Source organism: Hyperoodon ampullatus (assembly GCF_949752795.1).
Source record: "Hyperoodon ampullatus genome assembly, chromosome: 1".
Classification (NCBI taxonomy): domain Eukaryota; kingdom Metazoa; phylum Chordata; class Mammalia; order Artiodactyla; family Ziphiidae; genus Hyperoodon; species Hyperoodon ampullatus.
In genome coordinates, this window is record NC_136914.1 from 47,978,363 (window position 1) to 48,001,929 (window position 23,567).

Consider the following 23,567-nt stretch of genomic DNA (forward strand, 5'->3'; position numbering starts at 1 on the left):
ATTCCATGTTTGGTAAGTGTTCAAGTCTTTTGTTTCAAACATACTTTTTCTCTTCCTCTTCTCATATGGGACTCCCATAATTCACTCTTGTTTCTGTTTGTAATGTCCCATAGTGTTTCTTTACTCTTAAATTAATTTTTCTTTTCACTCCTGTGGCAGGATAACTTCAAGTGACCTATCTTTTAGTTCACTGATTCTTTCTTCTGCTTGCTCGAGTTTGTTGTTGAATCTCTTTATTATATTCTTCAGTACAGTCATTGTATTCTTCAGCTCTAGTTTCTAGTTGTTCTTTCGATGGTTTCTATTACTTTGTTGAACATCTCATTTGGTTGATACATTTTCTTCCTGAATTTTATGAAGTTGTGTGTCGATGTGTGTTTCTTGTATTTCACTAAACTATTTCAAAGAGATTATTTTGAATTCTCTCTACAAGAGTCCATAGATCTCTGTTTCTTTAGAGAGTTTGTTCTTTTCATCATCTCATGTTTCCTTGATTCTTCATGGTCCTTGATTTGTTGCATTGGTATGTGCACTGGTATTTGAGTAAGCAGTCTCTTCTTCCCTTCTTGGACTCTGTGGTCCATGTGTTGCTTCATCTTCATATATATATCCTGTGATTTTCACAGTGAATTCTTGCCTATTGATAGTCCTCTAGCATGTAAGTGTGGAAGGAAACCTGATCATGTTTTCAAAGTATTCTTTAGGAGGGATCTGATAAATTGGGAGGTCTGTCTGTGTCATCAGAGGAGCTGATGGGAAATTGGGACCCTGCAATTACCTTAATATTATGAGAAATATTAAGGTACAGGAAGGGAACTTACACTTCTGAAGGAGGTGGTAGGTTTGAGGGCCTGTTTTTGACAGTGTCTGGGAGATTACATGGGTGGTGGCCTCGGATGTTAACCTACACGTGGTCAGCAGTTTACAGAGAATTCTCAAGTGTGGCAACCTCAAGTCCTGGTGTCCAGAGCTGAAAGGCCCAGTCATGATTTCTTCTAACACCTTGGTCCTCACCGCACAGTTCTTGATGTCTCTGAGCTCATCATCCTCTCCCTCCCTGGGGCAGAGGAGGAAGACATTAACTACTGGGCCCCTGAGTCTTTACAAGTGACCTGGCACTGTTCTGAGCACACTGTAGCAGTTACTATCACCCTCTTGGCACCCTGTAGAGGAGACACCATTATCCATCTTTTCAGTGTGAAATTGAAGCAGAGCGAGATTAAGTAACTTGCCCAGGAGATTAAGTAACAGCAAGTGAGTAATGGACACCAGACTGTATTCATACATCAAAGATATTTGGGGCTTCTTGGAAAGAGCATATTTTGGCTAAAACCCCACGTATCTCAACCCATGGTGACAGATGAAGGCCTGTCTGTGGGGAATGAGACTCATCATGTCTACATCCACAGGATACCAGGGTGCTTTGTCCTGGCAGGAGCAGTAGAGCTGCATCTCATACAGTGGAGCAGTGCTCACCAGGTAACAAACTCTCTTGCTCATCAACAACAAATCCCAAGTCCTTTTGACTGTAAACCAAAACACAATATATGTGTCCAATTCAGTACAAAAGGGGCTCTTAACAATTTTGTGTTTTTGGTGCTTTAGATGTTGGGCTATGGGGGTGGGGGTGACAAAGTACTTCTGCAGAGGTTCCGGGCAGTAGGAGGGATCAGCGGCAGCATCCTGGAGTGTGACTGAGAGCGTATGGGTGGGAGATGTTGACCATGTGCACAGCAGTTCCTGAGGGGGCAGCACTCCTGGCCAGGTTGAAGGCAGATATTTGGGCTGCAGAACATTTGTGTGCAGTGGGGATTCCATAAGTTGAAGTTGGTGCACCGGCCCTGTTTGAGGAAGAGTAGAGAGAGAAGGTCACTGAGAAGCCATTGGAATTGGGAGCAGAAGGCTGTGCTTTCCTTGGCTCAAGGGGATTAGGCTCAGTACCTGTCAGGATCCCCAGGGTGAGCCTTTGTTGATGCCCTTCCTCTTCCTAGGTCCTGGCCTCCAGCCTGCGCTTCTAATTCTAGACTCTCTTCAGATATTGGACATATGCCCTCCCTTCCCTACGGAGCCCCGTTGTTGTGACTCTGGACTCCCTTTGCTCTGGTGTTGAACTTGCCTGCTCCCCTCTGCACTGGGAGCCTGGTTAGCAAGGACAAGGGCTTATTGCCACTGTAGCCCCAGCATTGCCCAGGTTCTCTTGATGAGTATGTGCCGAAGGGATGGGTTCTCACTGCAACCCTCAGGCTGGGGTTGAGTCCAAAGAGCAAGGGCAGGTGACGGTGCCCTCAGATGGGTGATGGGCTCTGGAGGCAACAGCACATACAGACCCCTTGGTTTGGGTAGAGATTGATGCGGACCCTTTGGGACACCATAATCTGTCTGCAGCATCACAGGGAGGGTGGTGAGCACACTGACCAGCTGACAGCATCTATGGGCAGCCCTGGACTGGATCTGTCAATGGGACTCCAGGACCTCTGGACTTTGGGTTATTCGGACTCACCTGGACACTTTCTTAGCCTCACCAAAAACTGACCTAGCATTCTTCATAACTGCATTATTTGTTCAGTGGCATTTTATTATTTTATCCCTGTTTTTGTTTGAAAAAAAGGTAAGGCTTGGAGCGTTTCAGTAACTAGACTAACTGCGCAGATTTAGTAACAGGTTGAAGTCAGTACTTTCCTACAATCACTCCTGAAAATGCCAAAGGGACCTTTCCCCATCCCTGCACAGTGCCCCGCAAAGCAGATTTCTGTGCCCTATATTGTCAGATCCAAAATGCCTCCTTGTGTCACAGAAATGACCTAAAGCCTCTACACAGGAGCACGTGTAACTAGAAGTGCCCATTCATTCATTCATTCATTCATCATCAGAGGGCTCAGTGTGTGTGGACCACGTGCATCGGAACAACTGGATTTGGTGCCCTCGCAACACTCTGACCTGCAGGACTGGTGTGCCTCTGTCCCCCACACCCTATTGGGTGACACTGGGTATCCTGTGAACATCTTGACCATTGCATTGATGAGGACAGTACTTGATTTCCAGCCTTTCAATTCACCAAGCCCTACAGCCCCAGGGCATATGCACTGGCTGTTTCCTCCGTTTGGAAGGACCTCTCTGGATTTATTTTTATCAGTTATTTCTCAGCTTAACTGTCACTCTCTCACAGATTCTGATCTGGCCAAACAGCCACTCACTGAGATATTCATGACTTTCAAGTGTCTAGAGAGCTGTCTAGAGACAGGTGGAGAATGGGGCTTCTGTGCAAGCAAGGCTGGGACTCAGAGCTCGATTCAGACCCAGAGCCGGGAGCCAAGCTGCAGAAGGAGCCCCGACACCACTGTCACCGGACAGTGTCTCTGCTGGATGTGAGCATGCCTCAGGTGTGTCATCAGCAGTGTCCAAGAGACTTTCAGGCCTATCCAGAGCTTCTAAATGCCCACCTGTCCAGCCACCAAGAGCCAGTGTTTTCCGGATTCAGGGAATGTGGTCAGTACAGACCTCACTGCACATCGTGGGACTGCAACATCCTCCAGGCCCCTGGCCCGGTCTGTACAAAAGGTCTGATAATGGGGACACCAGGAATATGATGCCCAGGCAGGTGCTTCCCAAGAGAACCAGGAGCAAGGCCCTCCTCGGATCTGGAGGCCTGAGAAGGGCAGCTCTCTGACGGTTTGGGGGTAACCATCATGAGACCATGAGTGCTGCACCGAATGGGGGACAGAGCGGTGAGAAGGGTGGAGCCAGGCTCCGAATTCAAGTCCCGCTCTGCTGCTCCCACCCTTTGTGAGCTGGGACAAGTCACTCAGCCTCTCTGTGGGTCACACCCGCCTCCATAAAGCTGGGATCTACCAGTACAATAGTATCTACCTGTACATTCACTGGGAGCATTAAAGCAGTGAGAACATGTAAACTTCTTGAGCAACTGACCCACAGAAAGGATGCAATAAAATTATCTATCATTATTATTATTATTATTAAATAACAAGGATGACAAGTGGAGAAATTGGGCTTCTCCACATTGACACAGGTCCTGACACAAGTGGGGCATCTTTACTACCTGGTAAAACCAGTCAGTGTTGGCCAGACAATATTGGGAGGGGGGTGTCACCATGTCCTCTGCCACTCCTGCAGCTGAGTGAGCAGCCCAGGAGGGTCTTATGGATGGGGTGCAGCCAGCAGTCCCACAGGGTCGGGTAGGCATTGGGGAGGGATGATGGACGGGAATCCAATAGGCCTCTCCGGCCCTTTTCGCTTAAGATTGCAATTGCTGGGCATTGCTCTGGAGAAGAAAGGTCCTGACATCCTTGAGGCGAGGATGCAGGGGAAATGCACGGGCACCATGTTGAGTATCGTCTGGAAGCTCATGAGCTCCAGGTCTCCACGCCTTGGGCGTTCCTCTCGGCAGATGCCCGGAGAGGGCTCTCTGACCCACAGTCCCGGGGGCAACTGTCAAGGGCAAAAGCAAGACCCCAGACATGGGGAGCATCCCTGTGCCCTGCTTACCATGTCCCTGTGTGGACACCACATCAATGACATCTGGTTGCAGCGCTGGACAAAGTCACACAAGGTATCCAGTTTTCTCTGAAAAGCAGATGTGGTTGTGAGGAAGCTACAGGCATAGATGCTGCCTCTAGAGGGGTAGTGTCCCCTCTGACTTGAGATGGTCTGTCAGGGCTCTGTCCCCACCAATTCCCTGAGACAGCACTGAAGCTACCCTTTGGGGCCACCCACCAACATCCAGAAACCTGGGCCCATCCCAAGGAGAAACCCTGCTGGTGATGGGAACATGAGCCTTCGTAATTTTTGGCCTCCCCTGGGCCACTAGGGTCGAGAGGGCTTTGGCTTTTCTCTGGCACCAAGTGACTGTAGTCCAGTACCCAGAGCTCATTTCCATGCCTTATGGGTCCAGACCTGTGCACGAACCGGCTACCCGCACCTCCTGCTCCCCAGCCTTGGGGTCATCACTCCTTCCCAAGGGACTTTCTCACCTCCATTCGTTCCATCCTGTGTCCCTGGCACCCACCATGGACAATCACTGTGGGGCATGACATTTCACATGTCTCCTCTGGCTCCGAGGAAGAGAAAACACCGTCTGCGTCCTTGTCTGGCAGCTCCTGGGTGCAGACACATGACATCTCTTGCCCCGGCACCTGTCAAGTACTGGCCACTCAGCAAATGTTTGTTGGAGAATCAAGGACAAATGAGCAGCACCCGGCACGTAAGAGAGTGGCCTCCATGTGAAAACCACACCAACTCCTTTTGGTTTACAAAGATGGCTCTTTTCCAAATATCAACAAACTCTATCCTGTCCCCTTGGTTTCTGGCGGCCACCCTTGCAGGAGAAGCTGGGCGTGAGGCTGTGCCATGTGACAGAGGCTGGCAGGGGTGCGGGCATTAGCAGGTGACAGGGCTGTATTCACCCGGCTCTGGCAGATCCAGCCTCCCCAGGCCACACTGCAGCCAGTGTAGACGTCAGCCCGGGCAGTGACCCTGTTTCCCACCAGATCTCAGGCCCAGCTCCCCCTGTCTGGGGACACGGCACCCCTGCTCTAACTACTTCTTATGGACCCTGGGTTGGGCACCACCCTGGGTCAGCCCCAGCCTCCTCACCTGACCCTTGGTCCCTGTGCTCACCTGCGCTATGCCCCAACAGCTCAAAGTCAGGTTAGGACTCCCTCCACCCTCCCCAGTCCCCGGTCCCTAAAGGCCAACCCTGCCACGACCCTCATCCTGACATGAGCCAGGGATGAAGACCAAGGAAATGGAGCCCAGCATACATCAGAGCCCGGGGAGGGGGACCAGGTCCCTGAAACCTGAGGATCCTTTTCCAAATGCTAGTGTGAGTCCTGGGAAGGTTCAGTCTACAAAGAGTCTTTTGGGAATTGAGAAAAAGCCATTTATATCAGGAGGGACCATAGCTGTTTCTGAAATAGGCTACCCCACGTTGCTGATTCAGTGATAAAGGCCCTGGTTCAGGCTGTCTTCGGAGGTGGGGAACCGTGTTGTCTGGGGGACATTTTGTGAGTCTCAGGTCCTCTCTGGGGTCCCTCCCTGCCCTCTGTCACCCTCTTCTTTCTGCCACCTCTCTCTGCCCAGGTAGGTGGGAGCGGGAGGGGTGGGGGACGGCATCTCCCCATACACGTCAGAGGGCCTCTCTGTGCAGGTCAGTGTGGGCATCAAGTATGCTGACAATATCACTACGAAACACACCACTTACTTTTTCTGGTTTCTGGGCTGGTGGTGGCTCCTTGACGATCTAGGATGTTAAAGAGACATAAACACAGGCTGGAAGGGGCATGGAGGGCTCTGGCTCAGCTATGCAGACAGAAGGGGACCCCGCTCGGCAGCAGTAAGGGATCAAAACATGGGCTTTGGGGTGTCAACCTAGGTGCCCAGAGCCTGAGGGTCTGTGGCCAACAGGCTCCACCTCCCTGAGCCTCAGGCTCCTCAGTCATGTTGGGGGAATCGGTATCTCCGTGGAGGGTCAAGGGGGAGACAGGCAGACTAAGGCCCCTGGTCCGTGGTAGAGTTTTCAGCAGCAGCCCTGACATCATATGAAGACAAGAGAACACTCGCCACACCCCTCCTCCTCTCCCCTTCCCTCCCTCCCCCTGCAGCCCTCCCTGCCTCCCAGCCCTCAGGGGTGACAGTCCCCCTCCCTCTCCCCGACCCGGCTTTCTCTCCTCACTTCTCGCCCTTGGCAGAAATTTGACCTGCTGGCTTCTATGCTGCTTTGCTTGTCCTTTCTCAGCTCTGCTTGTTCGTCTTCTTCACCCACCTCTGGCCTGTGTCCTTGCAAACCTAGCCGGCCAGCGCCTCTGCCTTCCCTCCCACCCAGGGCCAGTCCCTGTCCTTTATCATTATCAGGGCACCTGCCACACCCTCTGAAGGTGACATTTACCCTCAATGCTCCCCAGCTACCAATACCATACCAGACACCAGATGGTGAGCGCCTGTGGGCAAGGGAGGTGGCTGCTTCATTTCTGCCCCTCTGTGCCCAGCACGGGGCCCTGCACATTCTGGTGACTTAGTGATGACTGATGAAGGAAGGACAGAAGGCACTAGAGATGGGCAGGGATCCATGCTGTTTTCAAAGGCGCAGCTGCCCCCGGGGTTAGCATCCTCCCGGCCAGCATCCTTCTCCCTTTGGGACATCAGTGCCCTTGCAGACCCCTCTTCATCCCCCAACAGCAGAGACTCTTGGGTCCTTGGTCCACCTGAGTCCTTCAGAAGCCTGACTGCTGTGGGGCAGCCCTGGTCTCAGGAGGTCTGGGGTCCTTATGCCCCAGGGGCCAGGACAGCCCATAGGCCACCTCCCTGTGAAGGTGAAAGCATGAAGCAGGTGGCCTCCTAGAAGCCCAGGCTGTGTCTATGCCCGGGACAGGAGGACAGAGTCTGTGTCTTGATTGCTTGTGTGTTGGCCCTGGAGCTGATGGGAACACGCCCGCAGGCAGGATCGTGGGGCAGGCATGGGCATGGTCCCTTGGGGCTTGGCGAGGGCTGGATGCAGGCTGTGCGGGCAGGGGTCACTCACCTTCCTGCGGCACAGCCACCAGATGCACCAGAGCATCAGCGGGACCAGGAGCAGGGCTGGGATGAGGGCATAGAAGTAGAGAGGGTTGACATAGAGGGTGAACTGTGGGGATCGTGAGGAGGGAGGCTCCTCGGGAGGCTGCTGGGCATCTAGTGGGGCAGCTGGTGGAGCATTCTTGCCATCTGGTCCCGCTTCCTACAGAAAAAACACACAGCAGAGTCCCGGCATGGACCAGGCGCCTGCTACTTGGATCCCATACCAGCCCACCCTGTCCTCACAGTCCCCCTTCTACTTGGTTGCCCTACCTGAGGAGACAGATTCTAGGAGGTCGGGGCTGGTACCCAGAGAGCCACTGTGGGGCCCTGGGCCACAGACCCCACTGCTGGCCCTGCTCAGAGGCTCCCGCCAGAGCCCTGTCAAGGAAGCCCAGTCCTCCATGCAGTGACAAGCCAGCCCTCACTGCCTGCCTAGTATGACATACAGGGGTTTTGTAAGGACCACAAAATGCTACGACACACAGATGGGTGAGGGAGGGGCTTCGGGGCCCCAGAGAGGTGTGGGTGCAAGAGCAGAGGCAGGACACCCTGCTCACCTCCCCGTGCCTCCCTCCCCTACCTCCCCCCTCTGCATCCTCGGGCCAAGCTGACTAAGCACGGCCACAGCTGCTCCCACCCTCCTGACCCCTGTGCCGGGGACCCCGACTTGGAAGGCCCAGGGTTCCTAGAGGTCCTGGACCCTGTCCCCTAGTACACAGTGCCCCAGCCTCTCCTGCTCACCCTGGCTGGAATCCAGGATGGAGCCTTGAGCTCCCCAACACAAGGCCGGGGCCAGGGGAGGTGGCAAGGTGGGTCCAGGCTGGGCAGAGCCTCAGCCCTGTTCCTGGACTCTGCTTAGGGCTCTAATTGGTCTCTTCCATGTGCCTTCAGTGACACTTGGTTCACAGAGAGAGCAAAGGTTTGCAAGGCCTGGACAGTAAGGTGACCCCCAGGTGCTCTTTTTAGTAGCACTCTCAAGGCACTACCCAAGCCTCATGGGGGTTCAGCTCCTGGAGGTTGGGCTAAGGGCTCCGAGCTACCTGGGAGATGCTGCTCAGGGGCCTGTCGGCACAAACTACCTTTTGGGCCTGCCTGGGGTGTTGTTCCCTTCACTTGCCTCCCCAGGGTGCAGGGTGTCAGGACAGCCTTAGATGCTAGAGCCTTACCCTGGTACTCGCACAGTTCCTGCTGGTGATGCTAACATTCTTCCTGATGAAGCTGACACCATGGTTCAGGCTAACTTCAACAAAGAGTTCCCTAAAGCACAGAAGGGGCAGACAGTGACCACCAGACAAGACAGACAGAGATCTTACACTTGGCTCCAATTGTAGCTTATAATATCTCCTGACTGTAATGACTTTGAACATGAGGTATTCAGGGCTACCAGAGAGCAGATAGCAGGGGTAAGCGGAGCTCATCCCAAAGTACTACGAGGTCAGCTTCTGCAGTGAAGGCTGACCAGGCAGTGAGGATCCCTGCACGGGGCCAGATGTCCTCGTGGCCATGAGTGAAGTGACCAGGGATGGCGGTATGATGTCACCATCCCGACTCCTCTGTACGTACAGAGTATGTGAATTTAGCTCCAAAAGGCTGCCTGGAGCAAAGGTACCATCCCTGGGGCACATCATCTCCTGCATCCTACGCTCCTCAGCAGAGCCTGGGCCACAACAGATCGCTGAGCACCTCCCAGGACCACCAACCAGGGCAGGTGTGAAGGATGCCCTCAGTCCTCCTGGAGACAGACATGTGCTGCCCCAGTAGAGGTGGCTTCCTAAATTTTTTACACCTCATGGTGGCAAAAACTGCCCACTTGGCCCCTGGGCTGGGCACTTACTGATCTGGCTTCTCTATCTTTACTCCTGGGCATGTTATACGGGTATCTTTCACAGACTTGGCTTTTATATCTGAAAGACAATCACATGAGAAGAATGTCAGTGGACTTGTCCACCCATCCGCCCCTCCCCTTCTGCCTGCCCTTGGAAGCAGAGCTACCACTTTGGCAGAAGCAGCTTCTCTTCTCTGCCTTCTTCTGACACCTGCTGTGGACCAGGCATTGTCAGGGCTCTGGCGTTTAGTGGGAACAAGGCACGCAGAGGCCCTGCTCTCAAGGACCTGACATTTGTGGGACTGGAGAGGGAGACAGACAATAAAGTAACAAACAATCAACAAAATACGCGCCGGAGTGAAAAGTGCAGTGACATCAATAAGTAAGGGACAGGATAGAGAAGGGAGGGGAAGAGACAGCTGCTTAGGAGCAGGTGACCTGTCCTGTCCTTTAGAGACTCAATTTCTCTTTAAGAGAAAACGAAATATTTATACAGGACATGATGGGATGTCTGGGATTTGCTTCACAATAATCAATGGTGAGAGTTTCAGCAAAACCAGATTGGCCAGGATTGGTAATTACTGAAAGTAGGGGAAGGCTGCTTCAAGGGCATGATACGATTTTTGCTACTTTTGTGTATTATTGAAAATTCCCATTAAAGATAAGGTCTCTCTGAGGCAGTGTTCCTGGAGCTTAAAACCGGATGAGGGGAAAGGCAGGGAAAGGCAGGGAAAGGTCTGGGGAAGAGGGTCTGGGCAGTGGGAGCCTGTTCCGAGGCCTGAGGCATAACTAGCTGAACTTGTGGGAAAGAGGTGAGTGAGGAGAGGGGGCGGGGCCTCGTGGGCCCTGGGACGGGCTTTGGGCTTTATTCTAAGTTCAGTGCGCCTGTCGCGTGGCTCGCCAGGTTCGGGTAAGTTTGGACACTGAGGTAGCAGGGCCTGCAGGTGGACTGGATGTGGGATGAGAGCAAAGAGGAGTCAAGCGCGACGTGCCCGTTAGTGAGCAGAGCGCCTGGGCGGGTGGTGGTGACATTTATGGACACAGGGAAGCCTGAGGGGAACAGGGCTTCTGTGTTCGTGCTTGTTCTGTAATTTTATGGGATCTGGGAGGTGGCACTCCGGAGGCTAGGACAGTCTGTAACTAGTAGCTGTGGAACCTTCTCCTCACCTGAGCCCTATCTCCTTACATCCTTGTAAAAAAAGATATAAAAAAAGATGGGAAGTTCCAGCTGCTTTGACTGCTGGCTTTCCTACCAGCTTTCTCCCCACCCTGCTCAAACGTCCCCAGGTCCCAGACTTCCCCTGTGAAAGAATCAATGGTCCCAGAGGGCTGCAGCAGTTCTGACATCGGTGATTCGGGAGGAGAGGCCTTGCACTGGCCTTTTTCTTGACACAGGCTTCCCAAGGCCCTAGGAGCTAGGTCACCACTTCCTGGGGTCTGGAACCACAGCTCTGCATCTGCTGCCCTGTGTGGACAGATGCTGGCCTGCACAGTTTTGCTGTGTAGGATGAAAGCAGGTTCTCTCCTAGACTTGCACCCACAGGGCCGTGATCAGAGGTTAGGGACGAAGTTCTACAGGAGGGGCCATGCCCAGGGCCACACCGCTAGGGACATGTTCCACAGCATCTCCCTGAAAGTGGAGATAGCTTTAAATGTTCTTCTTTTAAATTTATTCAAAAATAAGCTTGTCATCTCTTTAGAAATATTCTCTAATTTTTACAAGACTGGAGTCTAGGTGTCACTACCTGGACACTTAAACTTCAAAAGCACACAGATCATACTCAAACGAAAGATTTTCCTCTTACATTCCTAATCTGTTAGTGTTTTTAGAGCCTCCTTTTAACTTAGGGGTATTTTGGGGGGAACTAATATGTCTCATGAAGATGGCTCTGGGTGACGCTTAATACTTTCCTCAATTCCACTTCAGTTTTTCTTCTATCATTCAGGAAAACTGGGGTTTACCAGCTGTATTTGAGATGTTACCGGCACTTATATGTGGATTTGGAATCGGGGTAACGTCTTCTTCTTTACTTTTTTGTACTTCTGGCTTTCTACTGTGTAGCATTGTTATAATCAACAATCTCTAATAATTTTTATTGCTTTTCTCTTTTTTGCCGCAGGTCAGGGCTATTCCCTACAGAATGGTTCATTTCCATGGAAAGGTTTTTGGATCTAACTCAACTGTCAGATTAGCTGTGAACTTCGGACAGTGTTAGTCCTTTGTTGGGACTGAAAATGAAAACTAATCGCCGAGTATGGTTAGGGGAAAGGATCTGCATCTGAAGGATAGGATGGTTGGGATTAGTGTGAAAACAATTCCAAAGGGGAGCAACTTACTTTCCATAGGCTGTTCACAATCCAGAACAGGGAGAGGGAGGTGACGGCAGGCACCCCACATACTAAGGGCCCAGAAAAGCATGGGTGACTGGAAAGTAGTTTCCAATATTAACGGATTAACTAAATACTTCACTTGCCACATTTAAAAAGCTTTGTCTTAGAATATGAAAACTTTACATACTAGCAACAGACAAAACGTATAGAAACCTTGATCAAAATATTTCTTCTTTATGCTTCTCTATGTTTTCTAAACTGTTTTGCCATATGTTTTAATCAGAGGAAAATGTAATTAAAAAGAACCAAATCAATCCTCATCAGTGCATCAGGGCTCCTGGCGATAAACAGCCCTGTACGGCCACTTCCTGTCAGCCTTGACTATGTGCAGTGAGGCGGTCAGCAGAGGAGCCCAGGACTGTGGGATGAGCTCTCCCGTGTGAGATCCTGGTGCTGGTCCAACTCAGAGAGAAACACTCGTGATATCTAGAGTGGGAAAGCAATATAGCCACGGACCACAGGGGAACATCTGAACACATTTCCTGGAGGATAGGTTGAGTCCCACCTTCCTCAAGAACTGTCATCTCAGTGAGGTCAAAGGCCCAGACTGGGCAATCACATCACCTATGCCTACTTTCCAGCTCTTTCTGAACCAGCTTGTGACCTTGGGCAAGCTCTTGAATTGACTCTGACTCTGGTTTCAGATCTACACAAAGGAATAACAACAGGTTTCTTTTGAGAATTAACTGGGATAGTGCATGTAAGGCACTTAGCACATTAGCAGATGTAGTAGGTGCTCAATAAACATTAGCTCTCCACATAAATGTGTTACTCAGTCCTAATCACTTCTGAAGTATAAACCAAGAGATATCTAACTCCCTGAGGCCATCTACACATTATGTGGTGTGAGAGTGTGGCAATGGCAGAGCCCTGCGCATTCGATGCACCCGTGGAAGAAGGAGAGATGGCCCAGAACTGTGTTGGGGCCAAGGACTCACTCTGGGTTTACCAGATGGCCCTGGAATGAAGAGTGTCACTGAACATAATATAATCATATTAAGTCAATGCATCAGCGGAGGGTTGAGAAGGAAGAGAAAGTCCCACTGTCCCCAGGCACCCTTTGTGGGAGATCAGGCCCACCTCAGCACTGAGCACACATCTGCTTCCCCAACTGAGTGATTCCTCAGGGCTCTCACCCTTCCTGGAAGGACACCTGGTGCCTATTTCCAAACAGTAGCTTTACGTATGTGATAGGGCTTAGTTAGTACACCTACCATACTGGCCCCATTTCACAGTACAGATAATAGAGGCTGAGAGCAGAACACTCATTAGGTCAAGATCACACGTGAAATGTGGGCCAGAGCCAGGATTCCGGGGCTCAGGCCTGGCAGTTGGCATCCTCTCTCAATCCCAGGTGACCACACGGTCCTGGGAGAGCTCAGTGCACCTGGCCCAGACTCAGCGCCCTGGGGCCGCCTCCACTTCCCACCAGCAGACTCGTGAGATTCAGGTCCTTGTCTCTCAAGGGAAGTGAGGGCCGAGGAATGTGTGGGGGGAGTGTAGCAGTGAGGACAGACCCAGCACCCCCAACCCAGCTTTGAGAGGTGCACTCCCCAACCAAAGATGCTCTTGATGTGCTGGGGACTGATCACTTCCTGGCCTGAGATGAAGGGAGCAGTGGCCAGGCTTCCCAGCCAGGTCCTTCCTTCCATTGTCCATGCTGTCTCTGTCCTCACAGTGTCCACAGTGAGTGGTGAGCAAGGGCTTCGACGGCCTAGCCGGCTCAGGGAATGCACTGTGGTGTGGGAAGCGTGTCACTTGGCGGCGCCAAGGGGGTTACTTACCAAACAACCGCGTGTCTCCGAACTTAAATCTACAAATAACTTCATCCTTCTTCTTTGCATTATTAAATCCTTTTCCAGAAATCATCAATTCATTTTCATCTGCAAGGGCAACACCCAAAGGTCTGTATTAGGAGGGGCTGAGTGCTGTCTTCCCTCTGATTTTGCAGTTATGACAGGCCACTCCATAACTGAATTACCAGGGACTCTGATGAGGAAGCATACGTGTCTGAACCAATATCTGTGTGCACACTGGGCCTCACCGGGTATCACAGAGGGTACAACTGAGATGGATGGGCCTTGAGCACTCGGGGGCTTCTCACCACTGCCCCTGACCCATCCAACTCATTAAAGGCACCCAGTCTCATACCCTCCACAGGGGCAAACCCAGCCATAGGTTTCTGACTCTGAAGCCAAGGTCTTCCCTGAAAGGCGCAGGCAGTGCTGTCCACCAGGCCCTCTCTTACACAAATGCCAGGAACCCAGATAACGCAGGCTGAACACAGTCCTGACCCTTGTCTGAGCTGAGCACACAAGCCTGGGTGTCTGGGGGGCTTTCTGACACTAGGGGGTCTGCTCCTCCTCCGTGTCTCTCTCTCTGCCTATGGCAGGCTGGAGAACCCAGGAGCAAGGCCAGGACCTGGGCAAGGCAAGGAGGAGGTGAGGACCGAGCCCCGGAGAACCCCCCATGGCAGGCGACGTCCTGCCTCAGCTGTGGGTCTGAAGTCCGCAGTGACTGCTCTGCCCCGCCCCCTTCCTGCCCCTGCACGTGCCTCACACAGACCCCCACACCCCCCACAGAGATTCGCCAAGCACCTCCTTCTGTCGGGGTGGGAGACACTGATAGGCAGTTCTGGGCCATAGGGTCTCCCCAGGCTTCTGGGTCCCCACTGGTGCTTCCTGACAACTGAAACAAATACTAGGGCATCCAGAGAAGGCAGCTAGAGTGCCTGACTTCTGGGGAGCTGGCCAGGATAAAGGCAGGTCTTCCTGCTGCTAGCCCAAGGTCCAACTCTGTCTCCTGGTCAAGGTCAATTAATTACTCGAGGTCAGTTAACTCGGAGGGACATGCCTCAGAAATGCCAGCACAACCTTGGACCTGGCAGTCCTGATTCCACCTGCTTCAATTCTTCATGCAGTTCCCATCAGATCAAGGCTAAGTTTGCAAATTCTCTGCTTTGAGGCAATTAGATTCTTGGACTGTAGGCTGAAGCTGGCCTGCTAATATGTTTTGATAGGCTTTTGGAAGCAGAAAGCTCCCATAGAGGACCTGGCAGTCCCGGCCTCATGGTGAAGGTTGGACCCAGCTTCCTCTTCCACGTAGCTGACAGGAGGGAGGGCGGCAGCCAAGGGCAGGGCCGTCTGATAGGCCAGCGCACAGCCCGTGCCGCATCCTCAGGAGCAGCGCACGCTGCCCTCCGCCTGGACACCCTCCTTCCTCCTTGTGTCTCCTGCTGCCTTCAGCCCTGCTCGGGTGCTGCTTCAGCTCTACAGCAGAGCCCCCTGTGCCCCAGGCAGTGCTGCTCCCAAAGGGGGGCTTCTGAACTCCGGCAAGTCTCCAAAGTGGAAGGCAGGGTCATGGTTTCAATATTTCAGCAAAAGAGACTTCCAGGTCAAGGATTTTTGCTTTGTCCAGAAAGCTGCTCCTTTTGCTTCCCAAACCCCTCCCCCTGTACCCCAATTCCTCCAACAGTATCAACCACAGGAAGAAAAGGAAGTCACAGGAAGGTCTATAATAGGCTTGCAGGGCTGCATGTCTCATGTACAGTCCACTGCCCACCAGCTCTCAGGCAGCAGACGGACGAACAGTCCCGGGGAGGGAGATGGACCCTTTCTGGAACAGAGAGCTTTCTCTCTGGAAGAAAAGTTGTACACCAGGACAGCCACGGGCTCCAGAGAGAGGAGCTGGGAAGTCAGGCGTCTCCCTGAGAAGGCTGGTGGAGCTGGGCATGAAAAGGGCATCTAGCCTGCCTGAGACTGACACAGATGCACAGGTGGACATGACCTGACTTGGGGCGGGCAGGTCTGGGAGCACCACATGCTGCTTGGGACTGTCACTTTGAGAGAAACTGGACACTGACCAACTGTGACCTGGGTGTCCCCTTAAGGCAGCAGGTCTACTTCTGGTCTTGACCCCAGGGAATTCCTTTCCCAAGCTCGTAGAGATAAGCATCAGGACGGTCCTACAGTATGACTTCTAGTATCGACCTATTAGGAACAATCTGAATATTGATCAAGGGAGGCCCATGAAATAAATTGTTCCATCCATGCACTGGAATACTATGTAGATGGCTGCAAAGTACTATGTACTGCATGATCCCATTAATGTAAAAATATCCTTGTAAAGTATACTGAGGTAGGTCTTTACATATAAAAGCTGAACTCTTTGTGGTTGTTCTCTCTGCAGAGAGTAGGATGGGACAAGGGGGGACCTTATCACGCTGGGGGACAGCCTGGACCCAGGCTGGTTGCAGGAGTGTCCCCGTCTGCGCAGTGTGTCCTGCCTTCATCCCGCGGGTCCTCCTGCCCCGCACAGCCTGCCCACCCCCCACACCCCCAGAGGGTCTCTGGCCATGATGCAGAGCTGGATGCCGGACCTCAGAGGGAAGCCCTGCTCTGCACTGTGTCCTCCTATGGCCACACTGCTGGGCCCCACCTGCTGGGCTTCCTGCAGACACTCACTCTGGCCCAGTCACATACAGGAAAAGGAGTGACCAGGTGCCGCCTCCAGCCTGCCTCTGGGGTCCAAGCCCCGGGCCAACCCAGCAACACACAGGAGGGATGAATCCCCAAACCACGGTGCCGAGGGTCCCAGGCCAGGCCCCGCGCTCATCCCCTGTGAGTCCCTGAGGAGAGGTTCTAAAGCAGCAAACTAGCCTGTGGAGGAAGAAATCAGGGAGTAGCTGCCTCCAGGCGGTGGGGCAGGGATTGCCTGGGAAGGGAGCTGAGGGGACTTTCTGGGGGCAAATGTAATGTTCTGGGTCCTCACAGGGTTGGGGATTACACAGGTGTGTGCATTTGTCAGAACTCGTCAAATGATAAACTTGTTTGTTGCATTTCAAAAAGAGAAATCTTAACAAATCTTGTTTCCCAGATAAAGAAATGTGGTGCAGTAGCCTGATGACTGTAAGTTATTTTGAAATGCATCAAGATATAAGATGGGGACTTCCCTGGTGGTGCAGTGGTTAGGAATCCGCCTGCTAATGCAGGAGACAAGGGTTCGAACCCTAGTCCGGGAAGATCCCACGTGCCGTGGAGCAACTAAACCCCTGCACCACAACTACTGAGCCTGAGCTCTAGAGCCCGCAAGCCACAACTACTGAGCCCGCATGCCAAAACTACTGAGCTTGTGAGCCTAAAGCCCGTGCTCCGCAACGAGAGAAGCCATGGCAATGAGAAGCCCGCGCACCTCAACGAGGAGTGGCCCCTGCTCGCCACAACTAGAGACATCCCACAGCAATGGAGACCCAATGCAGCCAAAAAAAAAAAAAAAAAAAAAAAAACAGAAATAAGATGAATTGATGAAAACAGAGAGTCAAGAAAGAGAGAGGAGTTAGATAAATAAATGATAAAGGAAATACGGTCAGGTATTAATTGCAGATCCAGGTAGTGGAGAGAGGGGTATCCATTGTACGTTCATTTCCACTCTGCTATAGGTTTGAAATGTTCCGTAATAAAAAGCTGGAATAAAAACAATGAATTGAATGATAAAAATAAAAACACAAAACTGTGGACACAGCCAAGCAGAAGTCATGGTTCATACTAGGTGACAAGTGCCTGACAAGAGACAGGAATAGAGCAAGGGCTGTGAGAAGCCAGAGGGACCAGTTGAGTAGGAAAGGCTTTGGAATTGAGATGCCCTGAGAATAAGACCTAAAAGGATAGTGGGCTGGACCCTGTAAAGCTGAGGAAGGTTTTTCAGGGAGCCCAGTCCCCCCAGCCCCCGGCCTCTGCAGCAGGTGGGCTTAGAGCAGAGGCTGGAGCTTGGAGGGTCTGGTTGTCTGGCTCGGGGGCCTCAGCCTCCATGGTCAGGCTGGGGTAGGGAAGTGGCCTTCTCTGCCCCTCAGGCCCTGTGCAGAGGATGGGCTGGAGCACAGGCCTGGAGGCAGGGAGGCCGGCAGAGGCCTCTGCCTAGTCCTGGAGGGAGGCCGAGAGGCTGAAGAGGCCACGTGCCTTATGCTCCCCACTCCCGGCTTCCTCACACCTGGTCGACTTATTCAGAACGATAGCCTGATGAACAGCTTCTTCTACTTTATTTGGGGTCCAGGTTCCTGCCTTGAGCTTTCCCTCCAAGTGACAGTCATGCTGTGTGGCAGCTTTTGACAAGATGACAGCAGTTGTAAAGGTCAGAGCAGCAGTGCTGGGTCATGCCTGCAGAGGGTGTGCGGTGGGCACCTGTCACCTCAGCTGGGCCACCATAGGGCATGAATGACAATGGGCATCTTCCTCTATGGTTTCACAGGCCTGTGTATGTCCCAGGGACATAATCAGAGAATTGAAGCTGTCAGGCTACTGCACGGCTGGCACGTGACACCAGAGAAGCCCTGGTTTCGTGTCTGGGGGCAGCAGAGCTCAGATATGAACATTGCTGTGTCTGACCCCATGGCCTACTGTGCTGTAGCCTTGCAGTTCAGAGCATAGTGGCCAGGCCCAGCTTCCTGGGTCTGCGTCCAGCTGCATCCAGCTGTGTGCTGTTGCCAGTGGGAGCGTGTGCTTATCCACCCACCTCAGCTCCACAAATCCCAGTGATGTGGACTCACGAGCCGGCACACACAGAGCTCACTGAGAGAGAGGGCTTCTTCCAGAAAAGCAACTGCACAGGATCCTCCCCACACCGATGCAGGGACCCTCCCAGGGGAGAGAAGGCAACCTTGTCAAGTTCCAGATCTCAGGGTGAGGTCGACCCCGTTGAACCACTGGGTGTAGTGATAGCTGTGAGTATTTGTTGGATGCCTTTGTCAGTCTGGGTTGCTAGTATGATGCTGACCGTGAACTATGTCCAATTCTTTTCTTCATCCACTGAAATAATCATATTTTTCTTCCCCATTTTGTTTATAAGAAAATCACATTGATATTTCATACACTGAATCAGGCTTGCATTTCAGAGGTGAGCCCTAATGATTCTTGATGTATTGTCTTTTTTTTACGTTGTTGGATTCTATTTGGTAGTGATTTGTTGAGGTTTTTTAAAATAAAGTTTTTCTTATTACTTAATTAAACTTTTGGTTTTGAGTTTAAAAAATATGTACACTAAACTTATCATTTTGCAATAGTTTTGTGTCATTTTATGGCATACATCAAACTTATACAGAACTGTATGTCAATTACATCTCAGTAACACTGGAAGAAAGAAGTAATTATACAAATACACACACACGCACCCCCAACACTTGGCATACACACCTCACATAAACATTCCCTTATATGCCCCATGTAGTCCTATGCCCACAATTTCCATACAATCACCCCACACACTCAGACACCACACTCACACACACCATACAGACTACACGCACACCCCACGCATAGTGAAATCATGTGCTCACAGCACACCCACAACGCACACTGGGCACATTCACAACTCACACAAACACACACCCCTGTGTTTAAAACAGCACTCCAGCTCTTACCTCCTGTACAGACACTGGAAGGCTCCACAGCTGTAATTTCAATACAGGACTTAGCTCCGAGCTAGAATAGGGAGATGAGGGGCAGGGGCTTGAATGCGGGGGCTTGGCGAGAAGCTACCCGTTCCCACTTTTCACGTCCAGCCCTCACTCACTGGCTCAATGATGTATTTAAGAGCCTTGAAGCCTTGGTCCACTCCAAAGACGTGATGCGGGCTGTCTGCAATGTCCAATAACTACAGCAGAGAGGAGATGGTTGGCACACTGTCAGGGGTTGAGGACGCGGCAGGTCCCATCCCAGGAGACAGGCTCTTGTCGCCTGCCATGCTGGATTCCAAGGCCACACGCTGGCATCTGCTAGCAGCGCACCCTTAGGGAGTGGAAAGCTCCTCCATTCACACCCCTGGTGGGCAGGTTTACCCAACACTTGATATTCATCTGCAGTGGCTACCTGGTGTCCAGACACTTGGGGTGGGCGGAGGGCCATCCTCTCGGAGACCCTGGGACAGCTGCCTTTGAAAGATTTCCCAAACAGGGCTCAAGAGGGGCACTGGTTACCTGTTCTGAATTACCTGGTCTCTCTGATAGTCTTTTACACCCACACAGTATACTGTTGCTCCCATTTTCCGAGCCCTGTCCGCCTAAGAGGAAAAAAGCGTTGAGTACAATTCACAAAACAGGCGGAGCACAAAGCTGGTAATGATGGTCTGGCCTTACTTCTTCCTTAGTCATTTCAAACGGCGCTTCCTCCAGGGTTCCATCGGTCAAGGAGATAATCATAGAGGGAACCTTGTTTTCTGCAGAAGAAGCAGGGAGTGGCCTGGTCAGCAAGGCACCTGGAGTGACCTGCCTCAGGCTGCCAGGCCCACAGCACTGCTCCCACACATCCTCCTCCTGCGGAGAGGCCACCCTAACCTGAGTACCCACCACCTGGAGCACCAGGAGGGAGAAGGGGTCTCCGCCTAGAACCCACTTGACAGACGAGGAGCCTGAGACCGCATCAGAGCCCTTCCTAGTGGACTTTCACTATGGGCAGGTGGCACAGCCTTTGCCCTGAAAGGCAACTGCAGCTACTTCACTGGATGAGGACAAGCCTCTCAGGAGAGCACAGGGAGGAGCAGCTGACCGACTGCACAAGACATCCCCCTGGGTCTGGGGGGCAGTGGGCTCTGTCTTGGGTAGCGCCGGCAGGCACTCCTGCTGGCTCTGTGGGTCCTGCTATTCAGAACTCGAGGTCAAGGTGCTTGGACAGCAGCCCCCACCCAGCTCCCCGCCTTTCCCCAGCAGCCCATGCATCCTTCCCGACAAGGACTGCAACCCTACAGTCTCGATGCAGCTGGTCTGGGCCAAGTACAGCCACTTCCACAGTCGGAGGCACAGTCAAAGGATGAGAGTCAACCAGAGGAAAGAGGCTCAAGGGAAAGGAGGAAGAGCCAGAGCTGTGGTGGACCAAGTGTGGGCAGCCAGGGGGACACCAAGGTCTCTGTTCCCTAAACTGAACCCCGTCTTCTCGCCGTCCCTGGAAGTTCTCTTTTCTTTTTCATGCAGCCCAACCATAGGTCAAGCACTTGATATCTAGTAAGAACCAGGAATGTAATGCATGATCCCATGTGGTTCTCGGAAGCATCCCTGGGGGTGGTTTTCCTCCTCACTGTGCAGAGGAGGAACCTGCAGCACAGAGAGGACAAGGGACTCGCTCCAAGGTCAGTGCTAGGAATTGGCCGAGGGCGTCTGCACCAGCCCTCGCTGAGCCCCGCGCCCGGCCCTGTCCCACCTGAGCACAGTGACGTCAGCAGGCAGCTTACCTCCTGAGTTAGCTTGTTGAATCTGCTCATTTGCCTGCAACAAAATGAAGGAAATTGGTGAAGGGCAGTTAGATGACCCAATAATACTCTAAGAACTTGATAAAGCAGAAGAAAGTCTCAGAGCTGTAGGATCCGTACCTTTTTAAATCCTTCCTGCATGTGTTTGGTTCCTGTAGGTACTATATTGTGAAGTCTGCTGAGACCAACACGAATTTCATTTCTGAAAAAAAACAGTAAAGGGGGTTGAGGAGGAATGAGGTTTGACTGTTACAATACAGACCACTTGACCTGGTGCCATTCTGCCCTGTGGAGAACTGCCTGGACCAGAGAGGACACAAGTGGCCCTCTGGTGACCTCTCTGCCTGTGTCTTTGACACTGACAGGCCTTGGTCAACGCTTCTCTGTCCCCCATTCAGCGGGTGTGGGGGATGCTGCTTTGCTGGTCCCATGGGTAGGGCCTGGCTTTCAATGTGCTCATCCCTGTCTCAGGCATGCAGACCTCAGGGGACTCAGCAAGGGCCCTGCCTTGACCGTCCGTGGTGAGGGGGGAGCACCCATGGATACGCACCTGTGAATTCAGCACCCCCAGTGTGACTGGCGGTACTGCGGGCACCTAAGGGGTCCCTGGTGAGGGCACACCACCTTCCAACAGGCAAGGCTGAGTATGGAAAGGTCACTGTGCTGATACCCCTGCCCTGTGCCCTCCTCCCCTACCACAGACCCTTGAGGTGGTCCTGGACCCTCCAAGCCACTTCCCCCACTGGATCCGTACTAAAGCAAGTAGTCAAGCTGCTGCATTAGAGTGTAGGGCTCCTGGGCTTCATGTGCTCCTGAAGAAATAGACCGTAAGCTGGAAAAGAGGCCTGAGGCCTGTCCATGCAGGCGGAAGTGCAGTGACCCCAGTCTGCCATGGGGATGTGCTGTCGGCCTCTGTTAAAGCACATAGCAGGGGATGGGACTGGGACACACGAGGGGTGGGGCTTAGGTTCAGGCTAATGCAGTGTGATGGGCTGAGCTGTCACAGCAAGTCTAAGGAGAACGTGGTCCCTGAAGGCTGGCTCTTGCCTTGCGCAGAAAGGATTCTGCCGTGAGGTGAGATCTGAGAGCCCCAGATCCTGCCCTGCCTGACCCAGCCCAGGAGCTGAGGCAGTTGTGACCCAGGTCCAGTGGAGGCCACACCAGGCCCTGCCCACCTGAGCACAAACACCCTCCCCTCTTCCTGACACTTTTGGGAAGATTTCTGTTTTGTTGCCAGCACCCCCAAATATGCTGGAGCTCTCATCTCTCCACAGCCTTTGACCTGGGACTGAGCTTGCCCAAGCTTCACTCCTGCCTGAGTGGGCCTTTTTCTTGGGCAGCCCCCCCATCCCATCCTTACTCCCAGCTCTGTGCACTAGGCTGCTTATGCCCTCATCAGGCCCTTCGCTTCTTACGATTCAACCCCGTTTCTCACTCCCCTGAGCCCACTCCCACTTCTGACACCTTCCCTGGAGGAAGACATCGTCACCTCCACTTTCCAGAGAGGACCCCGGAGACCCTCAAGAGCCTCCCCATAGCTCCGTTGGTTCAGGCTCTGAACCCCTGCCTCAGAGGAGGCAGTGGTCCTCCTGTCCCCAATGGGCAGCTCTTCCCACAGAGGCCACCGCCCAGCCCTCGCCTCTCTTTCTGCCACCTGACAGCCCCCCGCTGACTTGCTGTCTTCCACCTCAACCTCACTCAGGTCTCTCTCTCTGAAATGCAGAAGACAGGGACACACAGAACCACGCCTTCCCCTAGCTCACCTAACAGGAAGCACAGCCCCTGCTTCTCCTGGGAGCCAGTCATGGGAAATGCTGTGTCCACGCAATGGCACCAACACACTCCCTGGGTTCCGATCATCTGCATCATGAGCATCGGAACCTCCCGGCTACTCAGGAGCTCCATAGCTTCCCACCTCCAGGGCCTTGGGCACATCGCTGGGCCCTCCTAACGGCCCACCTAGGATGCTGGTGTGTCATGCTTCCCTCCTGCACCCCAGCCCACACTCATGGGCTCCCTTGTCTCAGACCCACCAAGGGACCAAGCTCCCTTCCACTGAAGCGCCAGCACTTCAGCACTGCCCACCCCTGCCTCCTGCCTCTGACTGTGCATCCCCTCTTCCCCCACTGGCCCAGAGCAGAGAGTGACACACAGAGCAGGTGCCCAACACAGGCCAGTGTTCACAAAGGGCCCACACGTCTGCTCCACCAGGTCCCAGGGGTCCTTGCAGTGAGCCAGTTCTCAGAAAAGGGAAGAGCGCTGACAGGACCCAGGACAGGTGGAGGGCGGGGCTTAGAGGGGGCGGAGATGGTCTAGTGGCACGGGGTCTGCCAGGGCCAGCGCAGCCAGGGGTCAGTGGGAGCCATGGAGCCGGGCCTGGGCGTCAGAGTGGACACGGAGGGGAGCCCAGGACGGCCCAGCCTGCACCCAGTGGGAACTGTCAGCTCCCTGGGCTCTCAATGGATCCCATCCACTAGGCCTGCCTCGGGGATTCAAGCAGCACTTACCTGTCTGAGGTGAGCTTCATGAGGGTGTGACCCACTGTGGAGTA